We start from the raw sequence: 25,208 nt of genomic DNA on the forward strand, positions 1-25,208 counted from the left end.
TCTTCTCTCCTCATCTCTCTTTCTGACTGACAGCAATTCACAATAGAACACATTTTTAATTTGTGTTGATTGATTGGAACTAATTAATTTTTATGTGTAACTGCTTTTTTATGCAATGAATAGCTCTGGTCTTAGTTGCTGATTGGTTAATACACTGTTCCAGTGATGCTAGAATTAAGCAAAAATCACGATCAAAAGCTTTGCACTGAATATCAGCACACCATGAGACCTAGTATATTTCTTGTGTACAACAGTTAAGTAAATATGAATTAACTAACATTTCAGATCAAATTTGGACTAACTTGTGTATATAGTTTGCACCGTTCACATACTCTAATCTGAAATGCCACAAACAGGGTCAAGCGGAGTGATAAAAATCAACATATTTCCTGATGTGTTTTCTGATTTTTTTAGCTGACACTATTGTCCAGAGCCATTTAGAGAAAGCGCTCTAGTTTTCAACAGTGCTAAAAGTGGTCAGAATGATAGCTTCACCTCTCCCATGCGTGCACACATGCTGTCGTGTAGGATGCTGGGAGGAATGCATCTGTCAGCATTAACAGGATCACAGACAGCCTGGAGGAGGATGCAGGAGAAAAGAGAGTGTTTATTTCCTCCATGTTGCCATGCACACAAGCTCCATGACGACGGGAGTAGGTGGCTGCTGGCCGCAAGACTCTCAGACTGCAGCATCTTCTCTTCTGACATCTACACTGATCTCTCGTTTTCAGCTCTTTTTTCTGTCTCTTATCTCTTCTGTGCCGGCAGTTCTCTTTCTAGCCTCCTTCTCATCTCTGAAACTGTGTGTGTGTGTGTGTGTGTATACAATGTGTGTGTGTGTGTGTGTGTGTATGTATGTGTATATGTATATATGTGGCCCTTAAATGTACGAAAAAAATTTTTTTCCGTTTTTCTGCAGCCTGACCCGCTAGATTTGTTCCATTTATGCTAAAAACACCCCAGAAAAAAATGGGGCAAAAATATTAATATTTAGAGGTAGCTCAAGCGCATCAAAGTTCGCTGTTTTTGTAGGCAATTCTGCAAGTCAGCAAAATTCTTAATTCTAAAACGTTTAGCATTGAGCATTGTATTCAATACTATACACAGTTTGCAGAATGCATCAAATCACATAGCCTATTACTTGATCACAGTTCAATGTGAGTACTATATTAATTATTTAACCAAATATATCTTACACAACATACATTTGACTATTATAAGATAACTGATGATACGCATCTTTTCACATTTAGTCCAGGCAAAGTAACTAATTTTGGAGCCAAAAATAGAACTAATTGTAAAATAATTTTTTTGCAGCTTAGATCATTTCTATGAGGTGTCCAGAACAACATACTAAAAGTCCTAAGAAATCCTAGTTGAGGAAATATGTTAAATTCTCATCCATCCGAGATGTGTGCCAATAAGGCCAGGCAACAATACACCCCAATGGGGCTATTTTTTTCCTTTACTCCTATCAAAATGAAACTTTACACAATGAAAGTACCCATGAAGAGTCAAATTTTTTGTATTACAAGTTTCTTTGAAAATGAATTTGAATATGCAAATGAGCTATACACTAATCGAATATAGGCTACCCAAAATACACCCGCATAGGCTTAATTTTTTCCTTTACTCCTACCACAATAAAACTTTACACAGTGAAAGTACACCTCATAGAAATGATCTAAGCTGCAAAAAAATTATTTTACAGTTAGTCTGTCGTAAAACGCTACTTTGCCTGGACTAAGTTTGCACAGTTCAAAGTCAATAGTTCAGAGTTTCTTAACACCACGCATTTCTGTGAAAGTGGCTTCGTTAGCCCGTTGTTAACACAATTTATGCTTCTGCAAGAAATGCATAGAATATATTTTGTGCAAAATAGGTGTAAATTCAGAATTGCCATTAAATAAGCAAGTATGTAATTTAAATAGTTTAGATAAAATTAGGCAAGTGGTAATTATCACAAATTGAGCATAATAACTGATTATACAAAATTTCAATGTCATCGAGCCACCTCTAAATATTGTTCAAATGAGCTCATATTTTGCCTGAATTATTTTTTCATGTATTGGAACAACTTGAGGGGGTCAGACAATTATAAATCAAAACTTGAAAAATAAGGGCCACCTTAATATATATATTGCACAGATCTCTAATACAGTAGCCAAGCTACTGTACATTGATTTTAACAGTTATATTGTGTTACATTCAGTGTTATATTACATTAAAGGGATTGTTCACCCAATAATTTAATTGTTCCAAATCATGTAGTTTTTATAAATATGTTGAATAAATTTACAGTATATATTTTCCATTTTCATTTTACTTTTAGTTAACGTTTTATTCATTTTGTTTTTGTCATGTGTAGCAGTTTTTTTTGTAATGTCTACATAGTTTTCATTAATTTTATTTCAGTTTTAGTTAAATTAGCAAACACCATCGCACACCTGCAGGTGATGGGTGCGTGGGAAAAAAGACCAAATAAGTAGGTCAAAAAATCTACAAAAAAAACAAAACAAGGAACTCCCACACACTATCAGTACTTGCAAATGAGTATCAAAATTTTATTAGCAACGTTACGTAGTTTTAGTTAAATTAAAATAAAATGTTTCACTTAATGTTTATTTTAATTCAAGTAACAAATTCAAGTTTTTTTAGTTAACTATAATAACACTGGTTTCAAAACTGTTGGAATTTCTTTCTCAAACCTCAAATGCCAACTAGCATCAAACCTCATTGGTGGCCAAACATCATGATGTTTGAGCTTTGTGTTGCCATATTTTATGTAGTCTCTGAATCTATATTTCCTCAATGTTTTGATCTGATTTGAGAGTAAGGTTTGAAGGCAAACTTGAATGATCTGTTTATCATTTAAGTTTGTGTGTCGCTTCAGAGTCGGAATCTACCATTTGAGTCCTGTTGCTTGACTTCACAAGCAACCTTGAGACAAAGTCCTCAAGGACTTTATGTCCTTGAGATAATTTTCAAAAATATCTTCTTTTGTTCCACAGAAGAAAGTAAGTCATTCAAGTTTGGCAAGAGTGGCACGAGCATGAGTTTGACAGAAACAGGAACTATCCCTTTTAAGATGTTAGGAAACTGCAAAAGACATATTCTCAAAAATACACAAATATAAATAACCAGTTGGTTAATCTAGTTTTTCATTCTCATCCACAGTTGCCAAGGTGATTTAGTTGTAACTGCGCGCCACAAGCCCAAAGCCAAGAATTATCAGTGTCTGATGAATGACGCAGGGCTGCAGGTCAGGACCGTGGCAGGAGCTCAGTTTTGGGAGAGGATTGCAAAGATCTGCGGGACGCTGATATGGGAAAAACCCATGTGTAAACACTCACACACACACTTCTAACCCAATCAGCTACACTTTGGAATCTGTCTGAATGCACCTGTGTTGCTAAGAGCAAGTTTCTGATTGGATGTGGGTGTGCAGAGACAAACCCTGATAATAACATGAGCACAAAGACACATCTGTCGTGTGGCATTTAACATCCCCCCTCGTTGAATTAGACCAGGCCATCCTAAACAGATCCACTACTTTACATTAACTTTAAGTCAATCACACCATTACAAGAGACTCAAAATCCTCCCCGAAGCACAAAAATGGTGTCAGAACATGTGACAGATGTGTTTTTTCGCCCAGAATAATTGAAGTAGAATTAAAATCAAGTCTCAATCAAATATTCATTACCGTTGCTCACTACTGCTCGGAGACATGTTTTAAACGCACACGCGGGACCCGCCAGTGATAATCAAACTAAGCCAAAGTGTCAAACTCCATTAGGCACCACGCCACTGGCAAACGAAAACTCTCACATTATGAATATAAATAGCAGAATTAATAAATAATACCCAACTTATATCAGTATGTAATTAACCATGCTAAAATATACTTTATTTTTTTTAATACAATATTCTTAAAGTGGTCAGAATGGTGCTCTCACAACAAAAATGCAACATATTATCAAATTATGGTCTCAAATGATCATGTACCGATGATGATAATGATGGTGATTACTTATGAATAAGCACTGATCTTCATCGTCATCATAATTATCATCTTTTTTAATGGATGAAGTTCTCCAGCTCACACTGAGCATCAGGACTTTATGTAAAAATAACCCGCTGCGTGAGTAATAACTTAAAGAATGTGTTTCAAATTAACACATCTTAATAATCAAAATACGCTTCATTTGCTTGAACCATTCCAGCACTTCATCTTGATTAGGGTTTTTGATATAAATTAGATGAAAACATTTAAAGAACAAAATCTACTGTTCATATTATAACCGACATATTAAAACATGCAGATAGCTCATACAAAATATCTCAAGTGTTTTTATAGAAACCTAGCTGTTAAATATTCACTTCGCACCAGTTTTTTTTTTTTTTTTTTTTTTTTGTCATGACAGAATTAGAGCAGAAAGTTTTTGCATGTTGTTAACTAATGTGACATCGCACTGCTCAACATATGTCTTATGTGTGTGTCTCATGTCTTATTTAGCTGGCCTGTGGACCAAACAGATGTTCTCAAGTCATTTGCATAACATGTAAGAACATGCATGCTTCTTTTTTAATCAGTCTATTGCAGTTTTATATAATTTATAGCAGACTCTTGACATCAGTATTTTGGATGGAAATTACCACATAAGAAGTGAGCATACATAATTTAACCAACGATATTTGTCTTATTCAGAATTTTGGCACAGAATTCAGATCATTCTTTTTTTTGCATGATGCTAGTAACATGAATTTTTCTTCATCGTAAGTTCACACATCAAGGCAGTCGTGGAGGTTAGGGAAGATGCAGGCTGTAAGTTACTCTGTCCTCCCTAACATTGATTTCACTTCTTTTTTCATTTGTCCTCACAGAAGCCATTATTACTTTTATAGCCGTTTTTATGGCCCACCGAAGACTGCTGACCACACCGACACCCATCAGACCTCTTGTATCTCTCTCTTGTCTCTTGCGATGAATAGCTTTAGGCCCCTCTGACTAATGAAATATTAAATACGGGTGTCCGTGTCACTGAGAAATATGCTTAGGAGTGTTTATCCAACTTTTAAACAACAAAAATACTCTATTTCTCCTTTTCTCTTTCAGCCAACCGCTATTAGTTCCTCAACACCAAGCAGCTTTCAAGATGGAGCTCTGTGGCACATTTGAAGAGCATTAATGAGCTGGAGATCTCTGTATAGCATGTTATTAATAGAGCTGCAGCAGAGATCGTCCCGTCCACACTCACTCACTCAGATGCTTTCCCTCAGATGAAACGCGTGTCGTTGTTCTGAAACATTCATAAATGCGCAATGCCGGAGGCCGGCTCAGCAGAAAGTGATGACAATCTGTGGCGGGAAGTGATGACATGTTACATGTGCCTGCTAGCGATGGCCGCGCTGCCATCAGCTGATAGCATGTTACTCAGAGAGACATTAATAATCATCTACTATGTGTATGAGAGAGAGATTTGTGTGTCTCATTCACGCTTAAGTTACCTGCTGGTTAACACAAACAAGGTATGAACCTAACCCTTTTTCAATTAATAGTCACAAGAGGTGCCTTTAGAAAATGTTGATCGTTACGCTCAGGAAACAGTTATTTTGTTATTTTCAAGTAATAAATATAACGGGTTGAAATCAAGGGCGTAGATTTGGCTTGAACATTGGGGGGGTTGAAGTTTGGGTATGCCTCCTGATGCCTCCTTTTCATGTGATCATGGTATAAATATTGGGGGGTTGTAATGCATAGATTTAAATATTGGGGTGGTTATCTACCCCCAACCCCCCCACAAATTACGCCTCTGGTTGAAATGGTTGAGCTTGAAGAATGCAGTCAACATTGCAATTTAAAAAGAAAAAATGATAAAACGTAAGGAGATTATTTACTTAATTTACTTATGTAATGTGATTACTTGCATCACCACGCTTATGCTGTATGCTGAAAGGGTACTACTACATTATGACAAATCACTGCTTTAAGGGGGGATAGAGACATTGAGATATGTTAGACAAAAATTTGTTTATTAGCCTAATCTAGTAGATTTCACATAAAAATTGGGAATCTTACATGGGAATTGTTCCTCTAATACTTTTGTTAGCACTTGAGCTTTTTACATGGAATTTGACATATTCAAAGATGTTAAAGCAGGATTTCACAAGTCTCAATATTCTTTTTTGTATTCTAATGGCTCGTTTCCACTGAGCAGTACGGTACGGTACAGGACAGTACGGTACGGTTCGGGTCTGTTAACCATGATCTGGCTAGCGTTTCCACTGCCAACAGTACCCTTACTTGATAGGCGTGGTGTTAAGATCGACTTCATTTTCGCGCGAAGAAGAACATAGTAAACTACAATGGATGACATACAGCAGATCTTGTTCTTGCTCCTCGACATGTTTGTCACAAGAAGACAAGCGCCGACATTAGGCTTTTCTCAATATCAAGTATGCAAAGTTTGTACTTGCCATGTGCGACTCCTAACTTACATGCAAATGGTACAGCGCGTTCTTAAAAGCGTCACTCAGCTCGCTCTGCTACTCCGGTTATCTCTGTTACTCTGTATGTACATTAAGCAACAATAAAACGAAATATGTTATAAAACACCACTCTGCCTCTTTTCGTTTTCATTTAAATAATTTAAACATTATAGGGACACAAATGTGGTTCATGCGCAACGCATATTGATTCACTGCACGTTATACGTTATTCTATAACAAAACGAAATTTAAAACACAACCGTTACCTCTTTTCGTTTAAATAAAAAAAATAAACATATTCCAGACAAATGTTGCAATAAACATCAGTGATAATCTTGTAATAAAAAAATTACAAGAAACCATATTTCTTTTTGTAAAATTTCAGTTTTATCAATAATAGCCAATATAAAAGTTTAAGTAAAAGGTACAAGAAGCTATACAATAAGAAATAAAGCAAACAATTCAGTCAAATATCCAAATGCAGCGCTCTAGTCTAACATTACAACAGTAAAGTTAAATACAAATAGCCTATAATATGAAACTAAACTTAGCCCTCAGCCAAAACGATTGACAGGGAACGAATTATATATTCACGAGACCAAAGATCGCCCGTTAGGTCTACACAAGACGAATTATATCTCATGTTTAACCACTACCGTCCGAGTCAGCGGCGAACGTCAGAAGAACTAGCCGAGGAAAGGCTCATCCAGCCGGGAAACATGAGCGCCGAGCGCCCGCTGATCCCATGGATCACAACCGGGGAAAAAAATATCATCTTTATAAATAAACCACAGATTTGAGCTTTTAACAACTACATTCTCGCCTGAAAAACTCTTAAAATTACATTTCGTGACACAGTAACAGTAGTATTATATTAAACTCTATATTAAAAAATGGCGCTTCTTATGTTGTCATTCCCCTTGTAGCACGCGCAAGTGACGATTCTCTGTCAACCAATCAACGTCCTGCAGTGAGTCTAGCTCCACCTTTTAGTACCATACCACTGTGCTAGGTACCCCAATGGAAGGGTACCTAAAAAGTGGTATGGTACGGTTCTGCATTTTGGTACCATTCTCAACTTTTGATAGTGGAAACGCAAATAAATGCGTACCGTTCCGTACCGTACCGCTCAGTGGAAACGAGCCATAACTCTGAGTTTATTTCTCTCTCTCTCTCTCTCTCTCTCTCTCTCTCTCTCTCTCTCTCTCTCTCTCTCTCTCTCTCTCTCTCTCTCTCTCTCTCTCTCTCTCTCTCTCTCTCTCTCTCTCTCTCTCTCTCTCTCTCTCTCTCTCTCTCTCTCTCTCTCTCTCTCTTTCTTTCTATGCGTGTACGTTTAAAAAATCTAATTTAGAATCCTCTTTGTTATACCGGCGCTCCATAAAAGCTGTCTTGATTAAAACCTCTGTAGAGGAATGTTCTGCTTTCTCTATAACAGCATATTTGTTGTGTAATGTTGATTAACACAGAAAATAATTTAAACTCGTTTATATATACACCAAATTCTAAAGATAATGTTTGATTTATATAGAACATGGAACATTCATTTAATTAGACTGGAATTTCTATGGTGCTTAATTGATGAGAAAGTCTTTTGTTTTACATGCATGCACACACAAGTTACAACTGATTATTTATCATCATATAATTATGCACAGCAGTACAAGGAAAGGCTGATTTGGGTCAGTGTCCTGTGCAAATCTTGAACCTGTCTGATCTGAAATGTTGTCATGGGAACACAAGGAGCTCTGATCACAGTTTATTGCTGAAAAGTCCATAGAGAGAGAGACAGAGAGAGATTGTCTGACAAATGTCTTGTTCACATGAAGGGTATGTTTAACCTTTAATGTTTTCCTTGTCTGAGATTCCTTAGAATGCATAGAGAAAGAATTATAGACATAAATAAATTACTTTGGGGTGGAATTTTTCTCTCTTATCTTGGACCACATAACATATTCTAACATAAATAATGCTGCCCACATATAACATATAACATATGAAAAGTATAGGTTATATAAAAATTGGTGAACTTCTTGTTTGTTTTCAAAACTCTCGGAATTCCTTTGCAGGAATTGTTAGCTCACCCGAAATTAAAGTTTGTTATGTCATTCGAAAGGCCCGTTCACACCAAGGACGATAACTATAAAAGATAACGATATAGATAAATCGTTCTCAGTATTAAAGAATAGCAGAGTTTACACCACAGCTATAACGATAACGGCACAGAGAAACATTATCGTCTGAACGATTTGATCCAGCTGATGAACGATAAAAACATTGACAGCCAATCAGAATCCACCCTGCTGCAACGAGCTCTAGCATTTAAAGCAGCAGACAAACACGCGCTTAGAATAAACAGAACTATATTGTCCACTGGTGTGGATACTAATAAAGTTATCTTTATAGTTATCGCTCTTGGAGTGAACAGGCCTTAAACCTGCGGCCAGTAGCGTAAACTTCTTAGACTAATCTTAAAAGTGAGTCATACATTTTTTCATCAATTCTAATTTCGTCTAATTCGAATTGGAAAAGTTAGAAAGATTACCCTTGGTTAAACTAGTTCTTAAGACGCAGTCTACCTGGCCCCTATATTTCTTTCTTCCCTGGAACAAAAAATGAGAAAAACATGACGGGTGTAAATCTTTCGGAAACATGAATGAGATTTGAGTTACATGAGGGTGAATAAATAATAACATGAAGTGGTAAATGTTGACAGAAATAATGTGTCTGCACTAGAAATCAGAGCAGATAGTCACGAAAAAAATGCAACTAAAGCTTGTTTGGGTAAATATTTTTGGAGTAATTTGATTTAGAGGCCAATAATTGTGAGCTCAGCAGCCATGCCACACGGGAATCATGGGAAAAGAATGTCGAGGGCTCTCTGTTCCCAATGCTGATCATATCAAGGCACAGGAAATGGCATTCTGGGTAAAAGCCAATGCCAGGGGGACAGAGGCGGACAGTGTGTTTGTGTGTGTGGTACTGTGAGTCAGTGGCACCAGACAGGGATGTTGTTTTGGGACAGATACCGCCGAACAAGAGGTGATTTGACGAGGTGACGTCTCAAGAGAGATTAATGGATAGGGCAGCAACACCAAATGCCTTGGACCCGTCTGTGTGTGTGTGTGTGTGTGTGTGTGTGTGTGTGTGTGTGTGTGTGTGTGTGTGTGTGTGTGTGTGTGTGTGTGTGTGTGTGTGTGTGTGTGTGTTTGGCTGGCCTTGAGTCATTTTCCACACAGGACCTGAAAGTCTTAACTTTACATTTTGTGTTCTTGGAAGGCACTTCACACAATAATGATCCCAAAATTTTGCATATAGTTAAGGACCATATGTGTGTGAGCTGGGGACTTTAACTTGCAACACAACTTTCCATTAAGCTGCTTTAATTTGCACCTCATCACACACATGCTAAATTTACAGAAAGTACAGATGGCGAGAGCAGAGCGCAGCTGTATCCCTTTGTTTCTGATCTCTTCAATCTAACTTTATTTGCTGCTCAATTTGTGGCACTAGATTTATATTCTGCTTTCAATTTACCATACACACCTGCCCCCTCTCCTCAACCGCCACACTTTGATTTTTATGGATATACTTTAAAATACAGTAAGGATTGCTATTGTAAATCAATTGTATAAAATACAGCACATAGCAATTATAAGATAATTATTCTGTGTTCAGTCCAAGCAGGTCTAACACCTGGAGAAGAGATCTGTTAGCCCTTAGCAATGGCAGTTACTGCTTTGAATCTTTGATCATGGGACCACAGAACTTTTGAGCCAATCAATTACCTGGGGCTGGTTGAATCTTCTGTGCGCAAGTTTAACCTAAGCATAGTTGTGATGTTGTAAATTGTCACAAATGTACTATTTACAGTATGTAGTACTAAATATTTGAATGTTGCATACTGTATATACTTTACGCCATAGTGTGTGTGTATTTAGATGTATATTCTTATTATATACAGTGCATGCAGAATTATTAGGCACGTTGATTTTCTGATCAAATTTTACCAATTCCAAACCACATTAATCTTAATACTATTTTGTATTGAATCATTTATAAGTGATATATAATTGTTCATGAAGGCTGGAAATGAAAAACGCCTTATTTTCAGGTGTGCATAATTATTAGGCACGTTTTCTTTTACAGATAGACTCTTGAAAGACGAGCACCACATCCTCTTGTACCACTGTTTGAAAAATTCATCTTCCAGAATCTGGTAGTAAGTTTTGGGAGTTAATTTTTAGTCCATCTCTGCAAAATGGACTTCAGGGTAGGAGAAGTGGTGCTGGTCCTTCAAGAGTCACTCTCGCTCTGTCTGTCTACAAAGTCTATAAAAAAAACAGTCTTGTATTTTACTACACTTCAGCTTGTGATTCGCATTAAGTGGGGGTCATTTTTTAGGATTCTTTACCTAACCTAAGTCTCTGAGATCCTGACACCTTGCACTTCTGGAGACTCCAGGTTGGTTGCAGTTCTGGAAAATGGTGGCGCTGGAGACTAAAGGGTTCCTGATGGTTTAATTCTTCACCTTAATTCTTAATTGTTTTGCAGTTAACATGTGTCTTTTCTTTTCCACCTGTTTTTGCCTGACCCTGCATTTTTGTCTGACCAATTTCACTGTCCAGTGGTCATGCCTTAACTGCAATTTCTGGTATTGCGTCCTTCTCATGGGCATTTAATAATTTTGGACTTTTCAGTCTGAGTTAAATCTCTTTTTTGGCTTATTTTATCTGTCAAAGAAAACGTGCCTAATAATTATGCACACCTGAAAATAAGGTGTTTTTTATTTTATTTCCAGCCTTCATGAACAATTATATATCACTTATAAATAATTCAATACAAAATGAATAGTAGTTATTGTATGTGGTTTGGAATTGGTAAAATGTGCCTAAAAAAAAAAAAAATATGATCAGAAAATCAACGTGCTTAATAATTCTGCATGCACTGTACAGTACATATGTAAACATACTTTATAGTTGATGCTTATGTGATACAAAATAAGTGTGAAGCATTGATAGCAATAAAAAGCTCAAATGTACAGCTTTTCCAGATTGCAGACAGTCTCATATACAGCTTATTTTGAATGGTTGTCAATGAAGAAAATCGGCTTATTAGGTCCAGATGAATGCTAACCAGCCAAACCGTGGATGAAATCAGCAGTATCCATCTGTGTCAAAGGTTGCATGTTAAACTGAGAAGCACAATCAGCTCTGCTGCGTTTTACGACGATGCGCTCTTGGTGTAATCCTAGGGTGACATTTTATGCTGCTTATAGTCTGATTCATATCTTACAGCTTTGGCATTCAAAACTAAAATCAATAGGAGCACACAGACAGAGAGAGAGAGAGAGAGAGAGAGAGAGAGAGAGAGATCAGAGAGAAGGAAACATTCACATTAAACACACTCAAGATGGACAATAAATCTTCAGACTGATGCAGATAAAAGACAATTGTCAGAAACATGTCAAATTCAAGTGCAAAGTGAGATAAAGACTTTGAATCTTGAGCAGATGAATGAATATGATAGATAGAAATGGAACAATATGAGCCCTATTGTGTCAGAAATCACAGCAGGCCTCGTCCTCCAGGAAGCGAGAGCTAGGTTAGAAGTAAAACACGCTAATTAAAATACACACAGATGCTTTGATATTGTACGGTAGCGTCCCAGTTTAACGTTGTAAATATTGTTCTAATTGGCAGTTTATCCTACAAAGCACCATGGGAATGTGCTGTTTTGTCTCTTTTTCTTGTAGAAGCGTAGTACGTTTGATGGGGGTGCTGCTGTGATGTTTGTTTAGAGTAAGCTAGTTCTGTGTTTACCTCAGAAAATCTTCCCTGTGAAATTACAATGCTATATCACTGATTACCATATTAATTTACCATGGTATTAATATGGTACTCCAACAGTGTCACTAACTTCACTAAATGTTTTCAGTAGTGTGATAGTATCAGCTGCAAACAGTGTAGTATTAGCATGTGCATAGCATTTGCAGCTAAACTGTAGCTACACAATGAAAATCTGCAACTTTCACAGCTATTCATACATTCAGACAGTTCTTGAAAATGAACAGATTCAAAAAAAGATTCCTAAATGGCATTTTAACTATTTTTTAATAGTGGAGTGGCTTATGTATATCATCACTATGTTGTTGACTCATTTAAATTATTATAGTTTTTAGTTGTATTTATCTGTTTGAGTTTGATGCTGTCACCCTATTTGAGATTGTATTTCTGTGCTTGATAACAAGGTTCTGATATACAATGACTTATTTAATTGGCTAGTGATATATATATATATATATATATATATATATATAGCTTAAGTGTATACAGTATAGCTACTTGTTGTTACTTTTTTAGTGTAGTCACCATGATATACAGTGAGCTCCAAAAGTGACGACATTGAACATCTAAAAAAAAAAAAAAAAAAGAAGAAATAAACAGAGTTTCACTATTTTCAATCAATTGAAAGGAATTAAAGGATGCATGCATTGAAAGGATGCATGCATTTCCACTTGTCCTAGACTTTTGAACTATTTTGTGCTTATTTTCTATGCATAGCACTTTGAATTGCCATAGTGTGAAATTTGAATTCCTTTCAATGTAAAGCATTTTGAATAACGGTTTTCATTTTCCTTGCTTTTATTTTGTGATTATTTTTACTTCTTTCTTTGTAAAGCATTTTGAATTGCCATAGTGTATGAAATGTGCTATATACTGTATATAAACTTGCCTTGCCTTGCCTAATCAGTAATCATGTGATCATGAACTTCAGGCCTCCACAGTCCAGGATCGCTCAATGTTTTTTTTGACATAACAGTTACACACAACACCGCTTGTCTTGGATGGCCAAGTTGTGCTTCTACACTGAGCGATGCTCTGTATGCTCACGAGTTATACAAATATACCCATGTTTCAACACATCTGTACATACAGCACACACAGATAAATATGTCCAACATAAAGACATAGACGCAGTCTGAAAATAAACGCGAGGGGATGAGGAGGAGAGAGTATATATAGAGAGAGAGACAGATGAGCTGATGGGGCAGATCTCAGAGAGCTGTGTGAGCTGTTTATTATTGCAGGCTTCTAAAACAATCCCATCCTGCCAGGAATGCACCCCGTCGGAATTTAGGCAGCGTCTGGATCGCTGGACAGTACTCGTTCATACAAATATGCACTCAGACACGATTGAATATGAAGAGAGGCAATTTCTTGTCCATGTGTGCCTGTGATTTTAACACCGAAATAGTGTGTTCCAACATGACTGTGTCCTCAATATGAATAGGCTTTTTCCGTTGTCAAGCATGTCAAAACACACTCAACAGGGTCCACATCTTTACAACAAACAATTTTTGCTTCAGTTTTACACTAGTATTTTCAGTCCTGTCACATTCCTTTGGGTCTATATTAGTGTGCCTGTATAAAAGTTTTGGCTTTATGAAACCTCTAGGACTCTAACCAAAATGGGACCTTAAATTGCAACGTTGGACTTGCCAAAAGTATGCTGTACAGATCTGAGGCTGTAAAACTCTAGAGGGCCATGCAGTGCGGTTTGAACATTCATTTTGTTTTCATTTAATATCAGGTACAGAATTTAAGCTTAAGGGAAAAGTTTGTCTCTGGTTGAGCATATTGACCTTGTTTTTTTTCCCTTTTTTTTAAACAGGAGAATATTGATGTAGGTAAACATAAGGTCATGTGTATTTTTTTTTTTTTTTTGAAGGTTGTGGTGAAGAATGGTCATTTAAAAGCAGATATTCTTTACATTCATCAGTTTTGTATTCTTTTTTTTTTTTCGTATTCAACACTGCACTTCAGATTTTCTAAATGATAACATTAGTTAATGCAATAGCATTATAAACAATAATTTTACATGAATAAACAATAAACAATAATTTTACAGCATTTATTAATCTAGGTTTCTATTATCTATTTATTTAACCTTACTGCAAACTGTTACTGGATGCAGTTTGAGTTGTTGCCCTAAAAAATGCTGTATTTGTATTGAGTTTTGAGCTGAATTCCTGCATTTGCCTTCGACTTAAGCGTCCATTTACAATATTACACTGTAAACTCTATAGTTTGCCTTTTATTTATTCATTCTTTTCCATCTTTTGGGTTGTGGAAGAGCTTAGCCCAGTGAAATGTGTTATTGGCAGTCAGTATTAATGGATGTGGATTAAAGGGCTCTAATTCTCATAACCCTGCTCCTAATGGATTGGAGCGGTGGGTTCAGCCATTAAACTTTCTGACGAGACTTTTACTGCTGCTCTCAAACTCTCAACCCCCGAGTTCCCTCATCGGCAAGGTTATACCTGTATTATCCCTGCCAACACTCACTGTCGAGTATGTTCAAAACACACACTTGATGTCCCACATTGACTTTAAGGTGCACTAAGTCATTTTTGTTTGTTTTGCTGGCTGATACAATTAGCAGTGATCTTGAACTATACTGACATTTCACTGTGGATACAGCATTGGTTACTGTTAATGAAATACCCTATTGGTCATATCTTAAATCCATATGTCATAGGTTGCAGAAACAATATTTTTGTAGCTTCTCTTGTTTTGTTGGAAGCCATGCATGTGCCAATATTATATCTCAGTTACCTCTAACTATTACGAACAAATGGTAAACCTGCTTGCCTCTTTTCAAGTCATTCGTACATAATGTATTATTTTATTATTGTTCTGGGTAAATCTTTTTTACTTTTTCATATTAATCTTTCTTAGTAAGACTTTTGCTGTCATTTAGCTCTGAATGAATTTGATTTTGTTGCAGAGAGATATGCTAGAGAGCAGAATATGACTATGCTAGAGAGTTTTCTTTTTTTCTTCTTCTGGTTTGTATTACTACAGTGTAATTTTCAGAAAAAAAAAAAAATTTGTTTATGAAGTGTGTTTTTGAAGAAAAAAAAGAAGAAGATATTAACCCTACATATAGTTGAACCCATTACTCATTATATAAACAGATTTATAATGCCCCAAAAGTGAAGTCACACTTGTATGAATATAAATGTATCAAGTGTTAAAATATCAAACTACGTGCAATTTATTTTCATGAAGGATGGCACAAGCACCATATTCATAAAAAAGTTTGTCACTGAGTTTAATATTTTATCTAATGCATGAATCCGTGAGCAGAAAAGTTGTGTGCTGTGCTACTATCTCACAAAACCTGTCAAGAGCAAGTTTAAAGTTCTGGCTATATTTCATTCCAAATAGAAATAAAAAGGAGGAAAAAATAAAATTGTTCGGAACATCAACATATTTTACATTGTAGCATTATTTACATGTACATAAATTATATATATATATATATATATATATATATATATATATATATATATATATATATATATTGTGTCTAATTATTTACTTAAGTGGCATGTAGCCGTGTAATAAGTGGGATAATATACATCCAGCCTGTGGTTCTCTCAAAATAACCCCCTTCAGGCTGATCAAGACCCATCCGCTTCGCGTCGTGGTCCTCATCATCCTGTCGGGGGTTTATTCTGAGATAACAACCGGCTGGATGTACATTATCCCTTACATAATGTATATGTGTATGTGTCTATGTGTGTGTTTATTATAGATTATACATTTATTCCAAATACTTTTTTGTAAGTAAAAACTATTAATTACCATATAATTTACAGTTAAAAACAGTAAACGGACATTCCTAGAAGTCCCTGCACACATCATATGATTATATATATTTTTTAATAGTTTTGTTTCTTCATGTTTTTAAAATGTAATATTAGTGTATAGTGTAAATATCTGCATGAGAAGTCCCATTGTTAATAATGGGGAATTACAAATGAATTAATTGATAAAATAAAATTCCCTCAAAAGTAAAACTGGCAGACTTTATTATAGGTATGCAAATTTGGGTGAAATGTGTGTTTTTATGGTGGTTTGATTTTGGGGTGAAATTTGACCTGGACATGTTTTTGTGAGATTCACCCCACACAGATCAAACTGAAGCCTGTTTCCTATGTATCCTTCCTTTGAAGAGGCTCATTTTTGGCCAGATGCTGGGACCAGGTCAAAGGTACACACAGCAGTCATGCAAAAACTGAACACAAAGAGAAAGAAAAGACACATAACATCAAACGAATTCAGAAAGGTCCGGCAGCACAACCCCAGCTCTGAGCATTCTTATCCCGTGAGCTCAACCTGGGCCTGCTGTCAGACAGAAAGCAACAAAAAAAAAAATCTGAAGAAAATGAGCGCTTTCCTTTCCTTTTAGCTATAGAGCAATGATTTTGACAAACAGACTTTGGAATAGGAGTCTGAAGCCCCCGGGTCAAATATGTTCATTGTGTGTAAAGTCTAGTGGTGCCTCTGAAGACTTTAGAGCGTAATTCCTCCACTCAGAATTGTCAAAATATTCTCCTCCTTTCCATTCTGTCTTCTTCAGTTCAGTCGGGCCACAGACATGCTTCAGCTCATTTACTTCACTGAGCAGCACTTTAATCATTCTGCACTATGGTACTGTATGTATGGAATATATCTCGCTGTACCATGGTAACGCCACAGTACTTTTCTTAGAAGTTGAATTCAGTGTCTTTACAATATCATTGGACGTGTGTGTTTTTCAGAGTAAATTACATTCAGCGAGAGCAGCAGTATACAACAAACAAATCATTTTGAAACTTCTCTCTCTGACCTTTCAAGATCAGATGTGAAAATATGCACCATTATTTACATTTTCATCCACGCAGCGATCTGTGAGTCAACATCATCTCCGGACGCTTTGTAATCAGACTCTCTATCTCCGTTTTTGACGGGCTTTGTGTGTATAATTCATACACTTCACCCAGATGAATTTTTTTTTCCCCTTTCTTATTCGTGTGTTTTTTCACTCTTTCAACTCTCCTTTCTTTTTTGTCATTTCTGTAAGGTTTTTGTGTATTCAAATGTGAGCTATTCCAGCTCTCATCTAATTTCAATTTTGACGGACGGGTTCATTTCTGCACATCAATCATGTGAGCGGCTCCCTCTGTCTGACCAAACAAGTCACTTTTAAATGAACAGCCTGATATCATCTGCTCTATCCCTCTCTTTCTCTCTTTCTTTCCGTCTGTCAAAGACTTTGGCTGCATGGCTTCAGTCTGGACTGGAGGAGGGAATTGATCAGGAATGGGGGAACTGTCAGGGTGTTACCGCAGGGAAGAGCTCTGGCGGTGAGTTAGCGCTTTCCCCAGGGCTAGCCGTCTGGATGATGCTACATATCAAGGGCAACAAAGGAAAAACGGAATCCTCAAAGAAGAGAGAGAAACAGAAGAAAAGATGGGAACACTTACACCATTAGTTAAAGGGAAAGTTCACCCAAAAATGGCAATTTATGTATTCAGTTGAGAAATCATTACTCAATTAAAGAATCATGGATGTATATATATAAAAATAAAAAAAAGATTATAAAGAATTTAATGTTTTTGAAATAAGTTTTCACATTGAAAAATTAGCGCTGAAAAGGTGTGGACCGTTATTTTTGCGGCTGACCTTATTGCATATGCATTTGATGGATTTCCCCTTTCAGATGCAAAATTTATAGGAGGAGATTATTTAAATTAATCATGCAAGGTGATTTACTACTGTAGGTTTGTGCTGGTCAATTTCAAATTCATCATTACTCCAGTCTTCAGTGTCACATGATTCTTCAGAAATCATTTCTAATATGATTTGCTGCTCAAGAAAAATGTATTACTGTTACCAACATGAAAACACTTGTGCTGCTCAATATTTTTTGTGGAAACTGATATACATCTAATTATTTAATATACAATTTCATGCTTAATTGCAATTTCTCAATATTCATGGCATACTGAGGTATTGGTATTTATATGGGTTCTTTCAATCATGTATGATTTGGATGTGACTGATGTGTTTGTATGCAAGTGTTTTCTATCTCCTTGACAGTAACTTAGAGCCACACAACCACAAAAATGAGGCAGACAAGCGATTCTTTGTTTGTCACTTAAATAGTGTGAAATCATCTTTTGTTGCTTCTGTTCATTTCAGCACGTCAAATGTCTCGAGCAAAGCTAGCGGCAGGCTTTTCAACAATGTGAACTTTAAACAAAATATCTGAGACATTCTTTGAGGTTTTCCTATGAAAGTCCTGTTCTTTTGGGTTTCCACAATAAAAAAAGGCATGCGCTCCTTGGCCTGCACAGTAAGACTTTTGTTATTCTATGTTTGCAGTGTCAAATCTTACCAAGAAAAAGAAATAAAAATGTTTGATTTGAAAAACAGCTAATTAAGTGCCAGTTTTGTGAAAAGTGAGATTTGCAAAAGAAAAGTGAAACGAAAAAATAAAATAAAGCTATTTTATACCATTCTTCGGGTTCTTGAGTCACTTCAAGCATTCCTAGTAAGCAAGAGTCCTGATGTATTGTTTCTGGAATTAGGCCCTTTTCTGCTCGCCGTTCATCCATTAGCATTGTTTGCGTTTGTCATAAATCTGTTTACAAGTCCAGTGGCCACTTTAGGGGAATTAGCTTGACTTTATTAGCCAGCAGGACAAGTAAGTGCAATATGGTTTTATTCAGAACGGGAGAGAGAAACAGAAAGGAGAGGAGGCACAGAAAGGCTTTTAGGGAGACCGTTCAGAATTTTAGTGGGTCTTGAACGCACAAAGCGAGGCTTTGGCAAGCGCTCGGTGTGCCGCCATCTCTATTTACATGCTCTCGTCAAAGGGCACTCTGAAAAATGAGCTTGCAGGATGGAGATTTTTATTAGCATGGGCCAGCAATATTCTGCCTTTTCTCCTCCTTTTCCTCCATTTTTCTGAGAAAATGTGCTTATTTATAAGGCGGCAGCAGCAGCAAACAAACTCTTGAAATTAAAGTTGGAAACTTGAGGTCGGTGCTGACTGACGGGTCATTTTTTGGTGTTTATGGATGGGGTTGTTTGGCTTTGTGGAAGCTGCATCCATTTTCACTCCCGCTCTCCTATCACTTTCCTTCCCTCGTTCCTGGAGACTGATAAAGATTGATTGATGACATGAGAGAGATGTTGGAGCCTGTGTGTGCGCGCGCTGAACGGGCACATTAACATGAAGACAATCTCAAGAGCACATCGCTGTGTCATTTCCTGTGTGAGCACCTCTTTCATTCTCGTTGTCTTCAGTTTTCTCCATGGTAACTCAGTTGAGATCTCCTATTAATGGTGTCCCAGATTAAGACAGGTAAATTCATTATCACACACAAAGGACTTCTCCAACACCTCGCCTATTATAAGCGATTGTTCTTTGGATACTTTGGGAGCATAATTATGAAATATCCAGGGAAATGTTGATAGACTTCTCTTTTAAAGATAGTATCTGTGATGTCCACTCGTTGAAGTTTCCACTAATTAATAAAGAAAGGCTTTTGTTTGGAGCTGATGTTTAAGAGTGTAAAGGCAGCAGACGGCACAGGAGGCCTACTTTACTTTGATTGTACAAAATTGTTACCCCAGTGCGGTCTAGAGACCTGAATTGGCTCTTTAAAATGCCATTCGATTAATGAATTACTATTGCAATCATCACTAGAAATCAGGCGGTTGACTAGAGTCGCTGCCCCACTTCCCCCCTACCAGCATTTTAACATTTTGACCAAGTAATTGACTGGAATCCTGGTGAATGTGATTTTGGCCAGGAGAACTGCTCCTCACTTTATTTTGCATAGTATTATAATAAAAATAATAAATTAAAATAATAAAAATAATATTATTATTAACTATTATTATTAATATATTAAACTAGTACCTGTCTAAAAAAATACTTTTCATTTAGTTTTTATACTTTTTCTGTTTAAGCCCAGGCAACCAACATCCATTTTTTTGTTCTTTTGTGCTGATATACCATGTTCTTCAGTTGGGGGTCTGCAGAAGGACAAGTGTATGATTGGTTATTCACTAAATAATACATCCTTGCTTGTGTGTTCTGCGGTGAGGATTTGTGGGTTTGAGTAGCTCATGTTCATAGGCGAAGATCTACAACTCCAGGTGCTTTCACAGCATGTGGGTGAGACCAACGGCAGCAGGCATGTTTAAATGAGTGAGGTGTTTGCTTCTTCGTATCCTTTTCTTCTTTTTTTTTTTTTTTCACAGTCACTTGGGCTTTCTCTAGGCAGGCTCTGGATTTATACAAGTTGACAATAGGCGGCTTTTCAGGGCTGGTTTTATTGATTTTCATTACCGACCTCTCCAGTGCCACATGAGATCAACTCTAATGGCATCAGCTTTCATCAACACTGCACTAAAGAGCGTGTGTGTGTGTGTTATTGTTTCTCTTGAGCAAACTAGTAGCATATTTTTTTAAATTTTTTTATTTATATTAAAGTGAAAGCTCATGCAAATATAAGCATTTTGTCATCATTCACTCACTGCCATGCCTTTCTAAACCCATGACTATCTTTTTTCCCCCTGTGGAAATCAAAAGAAGTGAGCTAAATATCCAAGCAGCTCTTTTTATACAATGAAAGTAAATGGGTATGAGAAAACCAAAAGAAAAACCATTACAGATTTACAAGTAGCCCTCGCCACTCATGCACTATATCCAAAGTAACTTGAAGTCACACAATAGCTTTGTGTGATGAACTGAAGTTGTTTTTTAAATACAATTTAAAGCATTAAAAAGTCTTTCTTTATTCAGTTGTGGTCTGCCATTGTTTGGAAAAATAACTGTTTAGTAATTCTTCAATAAATAGGCCTATCTTCTTTTGTGTTCCATGGCAGAAACGACTAGAGGATGAGTAATGTTTTGTAAAAATTATTTTTAAAAATCACAATAATAATCTATTATTATCCATAATATTTGTGTTACATAATCTTCAGTTTATGAGCGCAGATAAAAGATGAACAGGACAAAAGTGCAGGAACAGCTCAGTTAATCCTAAAAGTAAAAATCTCACCTGCCTCGTCTGTGTGAACTCTATCTATCGCATGACTGATGGAATGAACAGATGAACTTACATGGAGGAAAAGATGAAAAGACACTCAAGAGCAGAAGGAATGGGAATCATAAATATATCTGTCCAGCTGATTTCATCTTGACTCCGGTGCTGTATATTTTCAGCCTCTCAAAATAGAATGGCTTTAAAATAATATTTGAAGCTGATGTGATCTGTATCACTTTACAACAAGAGTTTCCACAAGGAATGGTGCTGGTATAAGAGAAACGATAAAAGTTTATAGACGTGGATCTCTTTTTCATGAGGAATGGATACGAACGAGACCTCTGGGAAATAGTAAAAAGACATGATGTGGCTGATCCAAGAGCTGCTGTAATAAAATAAGACATCATATTGATATAATATAGCCAGTTTGGTTTGGTGTGTCAGAGGGGAGATGGAGAAGTAGAAAGTCTGGTGTCCGGAGAAGTGTGAAAGACTGACTAAGATGACATTGTATTGGTTTCATTGTTTTTTTTTTTTGTTTTTTTTGTTTTTTTGTCTAATTAGTGGTAAATATAAAATAGAATGAATTTTTTTTTTTTCAGAGCACTTTCTTTCATGCAGACTTTGGTGAAAATCAGCTGAGTAGTCTGTGAGAATAATGTTTTAAATGTTTGATCAAAATTCCCTCCAAAATCAGAAAATCTAAAACATGGACATATTTGATCCAAGAGACAAATTTGTTATTCATGGCACTGACCCCAAACTTTTGAATGGCAGTATAAAAATATATTTCTCAAACTGATCAGAAGTGCTGTGCTTTTATATTTTAAATATTTATACCTGTTTCTAAGAAACCACAGCACGAATCCATCCCATAATTCATAATAGTCACGTAAATAACCGCAAGTCAATAACTTTATAAAAGGCAAAGTTTTATATAAAAAAAAAATAAGAAGGAAGGAAGGAAAAGAACAACCTGAACCGAAAAGTTTTACTCTTTGGATCCCTGCAGCAGGCCTGAGATTATAAGTCGAAGGCTTGAACAATAATCACAGTAATAAGACCCCAACCCAGCCTAAACAATCTGGTGTCAGCATATTTGAAGTGGATCGTCTGTGAAAGAACTGTTCGAACTCTTTCTAGGCTGTGCTGAAAACAGTGGGATGTATTTCTTTCACACACTATCTCTGTCTTCCTGTCCATCACTTCATGGCCAAAATGTAATCAAAGCTCGGAGCACACGACTAATGCTTTCTTAATGAGTGCTAAACAAACCGGCGTCCCCTCTCGCTGTCTGTCACATCCGTCTTTCTCTCTATCTCTATCTCTCTCGCGAGAAATATCATTATCTCTTTGATTATGAAGGAAAATATATCAATGAGATGCTGATGTGATTGAGAATTCAACTCATTAATTTAAAGGACAAAATCTGTACCCTAAAACGGACCCCAAGTTAGACATTCTCATCACACACCAAATCAATGCATGGTGCTTAACAACAACCTCAAAAATTGTCTTCATGTCTTCCAGTAATCAGCCTAAACATATGAAATATGTGTTTGTTTGTTTTTTCTTGACCATGATGAATGATAAGTGAAAGCTATTTTGTAAGTCTACCAGCAGGTCTCTCCAGCTTTGTGGCTTTGATTTGATCTGTGTTTGTTTGGCTTCTGTGTACAGAGGGGCCTTTTTTGGTTTGCGCTTATTTATGTTAGTAAACCTCTGTTTGCCCAGGTTCACCCAGCTGTGTTAAATGTATGTGCATGGTGGTTTGGTGGTTTTCATGGTCATGACAAAGACTAAATAACGGGCTAGAAGAGACAGAGGGAGAGAGAATGACTTCATCTTTGTGGAAAGCTATCCTGTGCTTTCTCAATGAATCTAAACAATACAATACCGAGTTATGATTGGTCTTTTGTCTTGTATTTATTTGCATACTGAATTGTGATCATTTACATAGATTCAAAGCCTAAAATCTAAACTAATCTAAACCTTTAACACCACTGTATATTGCTGCCTTGCAAGCACTGGATTTGTCTTTTTTTTGTATCAATATTTATTTCTTGTTCTCTCTCTTGTCATTCTCCTCCATCTTTATATTTAGAAATAGTTCAGGTAATATCCACGCTTTTTAAAAACCAGGTCAGTATTTGTATTCACTGTCTTCTGGAAGTTTGAATGGGAAAAGTCAAGTGTCTTAAATAGCTACAGTTTAGTCAATATGCACATTTCCTAACCGGCCGCTGGGACCGTCGTTTCTTTAGAGGTGCAGAACATATTGACCTCAAAGTAGACATGTCGACACAGGCGGTGTTCCTGATAGGGAATTTCAGTGTTTGTAAGTTTAGTGAGGTCTGGTGAAGACGAATGTTACTGGAATAGTTCTGCCAGAATTTATAATTCTGTCATCATTTATCATTCTCATGTCATTCCAAACCTGTGTGATTTCTTTCTTGGTCTTTGGTCCCCATCCGCTTTCATAGTATTACAAAAAGAGTAGCCTGTTTGAAATGACATGCGGATGAGCAAATAAAGACAAAACTTTCATTTTTGGGTGAACTATCCATTTAACCCTAACCTATCCTTCTTTTTCTGTCTCTCTTTCTTCCTGAATCATAAATAAATAGATAGAATGAGAAGCAGACGTGCTGCCTGGTGTACTCTAGATGACACCTCCTTCAGCAGAGCCCTACTGTGACGGCCTATTACACGGCCAGACAGACTTTGTTTTCTTAAGCATGGCAGTGCCCTGCGTAACTCGTGATGACCTCGCAAAATGAGGGATTGGAGAAGAGGGGGAGATGAGAGAATGAAAGAAAGGTGGGGTAAAATGCCCCCATTCTGAAAACGCAATTTGCCTTATACATTTACAGCCAAATCAGAGTACAAGCAGTTGTAGCTTAAAATTAATAAAGACAAGCTAAAATAACAGTAGATAAATATGAATATTTCTTAATTAACCATGCTGAAAATGAGCCTTTTTGAAAAAATATTGTTAGCTGATGTCAATTTTTAAATATAAAGTCCAAATATTTGAATTCAACCACCTAGTTAGATTACATTTGATGGAAAAACAAAGGATGTGATGTTCAGATTATGGTAACTACAGTAATTATGATAGTGGGAAGTGATGCCCCCTGGGGGTGTTTTACCCCACAGACTAGGTTTGAAAAAAAAAAATGTCATTGTAAAAATATATTTTCCTTAAATAGCATGTACTCCCTAACTAGAGACCTTACTATTCTCATATATCACAACTGCGATGTTCTGCAAAACAACAAGCTTTAAAACACTTTTTTTCTTACTGCTGAAAATTAGATCACTTAATGTGAAATCTCAGGTACATCGCCAGTGTAAGCTTCACAGCGAATACTTCTACATCAATCTTGTCAATGTAGCAACAACAAACACGTATCTTGACTTTTATCTATTTGACATTTTGGGAAAAACAGTAAGGGGCGTTTTCCCCCACTCTACCCATAAATTAAGAAGGGAATTCTGTTTAGACATCAGTGAGCATATTCTCCATTAAGATACGATTTAAAGGGATGTTTTATGGAAAGTTGTAATTACCCTATTATGAACGGGGTACAAAGTCAAATTGCTTATAGGGCAATGTAAGAGCCAAATGAAAATGAAATTTGACTTTAGTGAATAAGTAATTGAAAGATAGTCTGGTGAAAGATTGCAAGAAACGTAGATGTTTTTATGTGGTGTAATTTGAGAGAATGAAATCAAAGATATTTAAGCGCTCTAATGTGACCGTCTGGTAATGATGGAAGTGTTTGTGGTTTACATAAGCACACAGTTCTCATCCTCTGAT

This window comes from Abramis brama (genome assembly GCF_963993115.1).
Source record: "Abramis brama genome assembly, chromosome: 8".
Classification (NCBI taxonomy): Eukaryota; Metazoa; Chordata; class Actinopteri; order Cypriniformes; family Leuciscidae; genus Abramis; species Abramis brama.